A 6,254-nucleotide genomic window follows, 5' to 3' on the forward strand; every position below is an offset into this window, starting at 1 on the left:
ATGGTGGCTACCTGAGTCTGCACACCAGTATTAGGGAGGGCTCAACAAAGAAACAATGGATTTTGCCAGCACTTCTGTCTGGGAGAAAGCTGCCCCTCCAGCCCTCGCTCCACAGCCAGGCGACTCATTTCCTCCCGATATGCCCCTGCACATTTTGAGCTGCTGCCCCAGCACTGAAGCTCAGAGTGAGTATCCATCAGTAAGTAAGTCCATGGATGGCCTCTTTATGAGGAACCCCAAATCAGTAGTCACAAAATAGTCACGGAGATGTGAAATACAGTATGCAACAATGTTGTATAGATTATGTAGGATGACCGATGGGTGCTGGACTTATCGGGGAAATCACTTCATAGATTGTGTAAATGCCGACTGCTGCACTGTACGCCTGAAGTTGATGTAGAATAATATCAAATATCAACTATAATTATATATACATGTATATATTTGGACAATTAAGTTCACGAACTTGTTGCAAATGATGTTGCTAACCTTTTCTGATATCAAAGGGATTATTCATTATGAATTTGTACCAAATAGAAAACTTTAACTTCATTTACTATTTGGAAGTGCTGAAATGACTGCACGAAGAAATCAGAGGACCTGAACTTTTCACCAACAATTCATGGCTCTTGCATCACGACAATGCACCAGCTCACACAGCACTGTCTGTGAGGGAGCTTTTAGCCAGTAAACCAACAACTGTATCAGAACATCCTCCCTACTCACCTGATCTGGCCCCCAATGACTTCTTTCTTTACCCAAAGATAAAAGAATTATTGAAAGGAAGATATTTTTATGACATTCAGGACATCAAGGGTAATACGACGACAGCTCTGATGGCCATTCCAGAAAAAGAGTTCCAAAATGGCTTTGAAGGGTGGACTAGGCACTGGCATTGATGCATAGCTTCCCAAGGGGAGTACTTCAAAGGCGACCACAGTGATATTCAACAATGAGGTATGTAGCACTTTTTCTAGGATTAGTTTGCAAACTTTATTGTCAGACCGTGTGTGTGTGTGTGTGCCTGTGTCTGTGTGTGGTCATGGGATGTAAAGTGTAGCATAGGGAATATAGTCAATGGTATAGTAAAAGTTATATATGATGTCACAAGGGTAGTAGACCGGGAGGAGGTTATCACTTTGTGAGGGGGTATAAATGTTGTTGTATATACCTGAAGCTCATAATAAAAATAAATAAATAAACACAGACACACACACACACACACAAACAAACACACACACCAAAAAAAAAACAAAAAGAAATGTCTGGGACTGTATCCACCCTCCAACTCACCACGCCACAATCTCTGCTGGTTTTTACAGCCAGAATTCATGGGGACTTCTCTTCCAGGAACTGGGTCTCTGGGCTGGGAATCCTGGTGTGAGGCTGGGACACCTTGATACCCTGGAGGGGACCACCACAGCCAAGATATTCCTCCCAATTTTTAATAAAAGTGGGACCATAGGTGTGGGACCAGGCAGTTCCATGTCTCAGCCCCTCTTATCAGTCTTGAGGTAGCTTCTTCTGTATGTCTTTAGTTGTAGGATTTTGGTTCAGCTAGACGTCAGGTGATTCTCAATGTGGTTATCATATAGTTTAGTTGTAATTTTGATGTGATCATGAGAGGAGACAAGCACAGCATTTACCTACTCCACCATCTTGACTGGAAAATCAAGAATCTGTTATTCTGACTCGTTAATTTCTACTCATTAATTACCTCACTCATTTAAAAAGTTAGATACAATTAAGCACAGTAAAGTTCATTTAATGTATATAAAATTAATTTCAAATGTACAACTGAATGAGCATAAACAGTTACATACCCTCCCCCACTAACCACTACCCAAATTAAGATATAAACCATCTCTAGCATCCCAAAAGGCTACATAATTATCCTTTCCTGAAAATTCCATGCTTCCACCACCGTTCCTATACATATTGATTTTCTCTTTTCTTGAACTTCATACAAGTGAAATCATACATTGTATACTTTTTGATGTCTTGCTTCTTTTGATCAACATGTCTTTCAAACTTCATCCATGTCATTGGTGTATCAGTAATTTGTTCCTTTTTACTGCAGCATAGTTCATTATTATGTAAATATATCATAATCAACTTATTCATTCTTTAATTAATGAGTTGTTTACAGTTTCAGGCTGTTACTAATAAAGTTCTTAGAAACATCCTTGCAATGTCTTTTGTGGACTTGTGCATTCACTTCCCTTTGGTGTATTCTTAGGAATGGAAGTGCTGAATCATAGGGTTGGCATAGATTTGGCTTTAGTGAGCACCGCCAAATAGTTTTCCAAAATTATGAACACTAAAATTCACCAATCATGTATAAAAATTCCAGTTGCAATAGCTAGTATTGTCGGGATTTTTAATTATATTTATATTGGTAGATACTGAAGTGGTATTGTGGTTAAAATTTACATTTCCCCGATGATTAATGATGTCAAGTAACTTCTCATATATTTATATTTTATTAGCCATTTGGATATTGTGTTTCATGGGAAGTCCTTGTTCTTTTTTCAAGAGTTCTTTATATTTCTTTTTTTTCTCAATTCAAAGGTTTAAAATTTTTAATTTTTCAATTATAATTGATATTCAATATTATATTAGTTTTAAGTATACAGCATAGTGGTTAGACAATTATAAAATTTATGAAGTGATCTCCCCAGTAAGTCTAGTACCCACCTGGCACCATACATAGTTATTGCAATATTATCGACTATTTTCTATACTCTACTTCACAGCCACATGACAATTTTGTAAGTGCCAATTTGTACTTTTTAATTCCTTCAATTTTTTTACCCAATCTCCCCAAGGCCCTCTCATTTGGCAACACTCAATTTGTTCTCTGTATCTATAAGTTTGTTTCTGTTGTGTTTGTTTGTTTTCTTTTTTAGATTTTACATGTAAGTAAAATTGTATGGTATTTGTTTTTCTCAGTATGACCTATTCACTCAGGATTATACCCTCCAGGTCCATCCATGTTGTCACAAATGGCAAGATTTCATTCTTTTTTATTGCAGAGTAATAATCTATTTTACATACTATGTACCACATATTCTTTATTCATTCACTTTTTGTTTGGAGCATCTAGTCCATTTACATTAAAAGTAACTATTGAGGGCCAGCCGAGTGGCACATGGGTTAGGAGTTGGCTTGGGACACCAGCTCTGAGCAGCAGAGCCTGGGCTCGGATCCCACATATGGGCCAGTGATGCTGTGCCCCAGCTAAGATGGTGAACAGCAGCTAGATCTGGAGCTGGGCTGCCGTGAGTCACCGGTGATGGTGTAGGCTGCAATGGGGCTGGACAGCAGCAGGCATGTGCTTTCAAGATCTGCCATGAGCCGCCATGAGCGGCCATCCAATGGTGGGCAAGCGACTGCCTCACCCAGGAAGAGCGCAATAATAATACCAACACTAGCCAGTGAAGCGACGTCTTCCACAACTAGACTGAAGAACAAAAGGACAGCAACTTGTCTGTTTCCCTTCCCTGATTCCCCAATGCTGTTCTCCTCCCCCAATTCCCCAATAAAATCTTTAAAAAAAAGTAACTATTGATATGTATGTAGTTATTGCCATTTTATTAATTGTTTTCTTATTTTCTTGTAGTTCTCTGTTTCTTTCTTATTCTCTTGCTCTCTTCTCTTCTGTGTTAGTGTCTTTTTGTAGTGTTGTGTTTAGATTCCTTTGTTTATTTCTTGCAGATTTGGGGTTTGTGGTAACCATGTGCTTTATATATACCAAACTATTGGTTTGTCAGAAAAGCCATGACGTATTTTTTCTTTTTTGTTGCAAAAATGCATCATGACTTTTCTGACAACCCAATATGTTTATAGAAGTCTATTTTTTTTAAGATTTTTTTTATTGCAAATTGGGGGGATGGGAACAGCACTGGGGAATTGGGGGAAGAGGAACAGACAACTTGCTGTCCTTTTGTTCTTCAGTCTAGTTGTGGAGGACATTGCTTCACTGGCCCAAGTTGGCACCATCATTGCGCTCTTCNACTTGTCTGTTCCTCCTTCCCCCAATTCCCCAGCACTGTTCCCATTCCCCCAGTTCCCCAATAAAAAATCTTAAAAAAAAAAAGAGTATGAAAACACACACTCTCACACACTCTCTCTCTCTCTCACACACACACACACACACACACACATTTTTTTAATAGAAATAATAGTACCAAAACTGGTAGTAGCAACGGTACACATGTTTTGATTAGCTGTGATTACCTATGCATTTCACAACCTAGTCCTCACCATAAATTATGAATTTATTTCCTAAATAAGAAGAATACTACTTTTAATGAAGATTTTTAGAGTACATTTGAAAACAAAGATATCAAAGGCATCAAGTAACATTTGTGTATGTAACAGCCAATCCCTAAGCCATCATGGATACACCATAAGAGTCCACTAACTCTGAGCACAAAAGGTTCTCCTTGGCTGTTTGTAGACACAGGCTCTTTCTCTCTGTAGCCACCACATGAGGGTTTGAGGACTCTCTGCCTTGTTTCAGTAATAGCATGTCTGGGTTTGTCCCTGTCTCCAGATTGCCTTTCATCCTGTCATTTCTCACATTCACAACATTTCCCCCAGGTGATAAAATACTGGTCTTCTTTTTACTTTAAAGAGAATTAATGCCCACAGGCTTTGAGTTGATCTAGGGTTTCAGGAATATCTTAATCCAGACTCCAATTCAAGGGTCATCCTGTTTAGTTGGAGGGGAAAAAAAACAAAAATAACAATTTGTGCTGAGGTAATCAGATCTAGCATCAATAGTCAGAGCTTTCCTGCTGAAGGCCTTGGGAAGTAAGGTCAAAAGTGAGGAGAGGGTGTAGAGTATGGAGGAGCTCAATTCAATAATGAGATATTATACCCCATTTAGTTCACTGAAAAATGTAGACCTATGGCTCTGTAAAATAATGTATGTGTGACACACGCTTGAGGAAACACTATATTAATTATTCTTGTGCATCTGCAGCAAGTGACTTGGTCCTATAATAAAAAGAATGGCAGTAAAATGCTTTTTAATACCTTCTATGTGCTCTCAAGAGCTGCCTTTTGTACTTTTATAAAATTTCAGAACAACTTCACACTAACAGAAATATTGTAGTTACAGCACATGGTACCTTCCCCTCTGCCCCTGAACCATTTCAGGGTAAGCTGATAATCTGATACACCAACGCTCCAAGGCTTTGCCATGTATTCCTTTCCCAAAAAGACATTGTTTTATATAACCCAATACAACGGTGAAAAGAGGAAATCAACATTAACATATTAAAACATCTAGTCCTCAGGCCCATTTCAAGTTTTGACAAATGTCCCACCACTATCTTTCATAACGAAAGAATCCAGTCCAGATTCACATGTCGCCTTTACTTGTCCATATCCCTTTAGTCTCCTTCAGTCTGGAGCAGTTCATCATTATTTCATGGAATTTAATCATCTTATCACTTTTGAAGATGAATACCAGTTATTTTGTAGGATGTCTCAATTTGGATTTGTTCATTTTCCCTCGTGACCAGATTCAGCTAATGCATCTTTGGCAGGAACATCTGAAAGTGATTGTCTGTTCCTCTCATTGTCTCCTATTAGGTGGTCCCATATTCCAATTTGTCCCATTACTGATGATGCCACTTCAATTCCTGGATCATGTTGGTGTCTCCCAGACTTTGCTGCATAGCTGCTCTTTTGTCCTTTGAAATTAATAAGATTTTGTGGGGAAAGTACTTAACACTTTATGAATATTCTCCTCTCATTAAACTGTCATTATAAAATCATGGGTGCATATTTCCTTCAATGAGTTACCATCATTACTGATTTTGATACTCAAAATTTCCCAGATTTGACAAATGATAGTCCCATTCCAAATGGCTTCTCTTCACCTCATTATTCTTGAGCACTTTTGAATTTCTGTTCCAAATTGTCCGGAGTTATTTTGTATTTTCTGTATTCTAGACCTGAAATGAGGCATTTCTCCAACAACAACTGCTTTGATTTAGTGGAAAAAGTATTTAGAAACAAAGATCTGGGCACTGTGGGTGCTTCTTGCGATGTGGGTATCATTGGTACTAGGGAACAGGGAAAATCTGTTAATTTATCTGTCTATCCAACATCTATTTATATATCAACACACAAATTGTATCTAATCTATATGTAACCCTGATATGTCCAATTTCAATTCCAAACCAGTGTATCCTAGGAATTTCTTTATCCTTATCTGTAACTCCTTTCTCTAACAGTGA

This window comes from Hipposideros armiger, unplaced genomic scaffold (genome assembly GCF_001890085.2).
Source record: "Hipposideros armiger isolate ML-2016 unplaced genomic scaffold, ASM189008v1 scaffold_1743, whole genome shotgun sequence".
In the NCBI taxonomy this organism is placed as follows: Eukaryota; Metazoa; Chordata; class Mammalia; order Chiroptera; family Hipposideridae; genus Hipposideros; species Hipposideros armiger.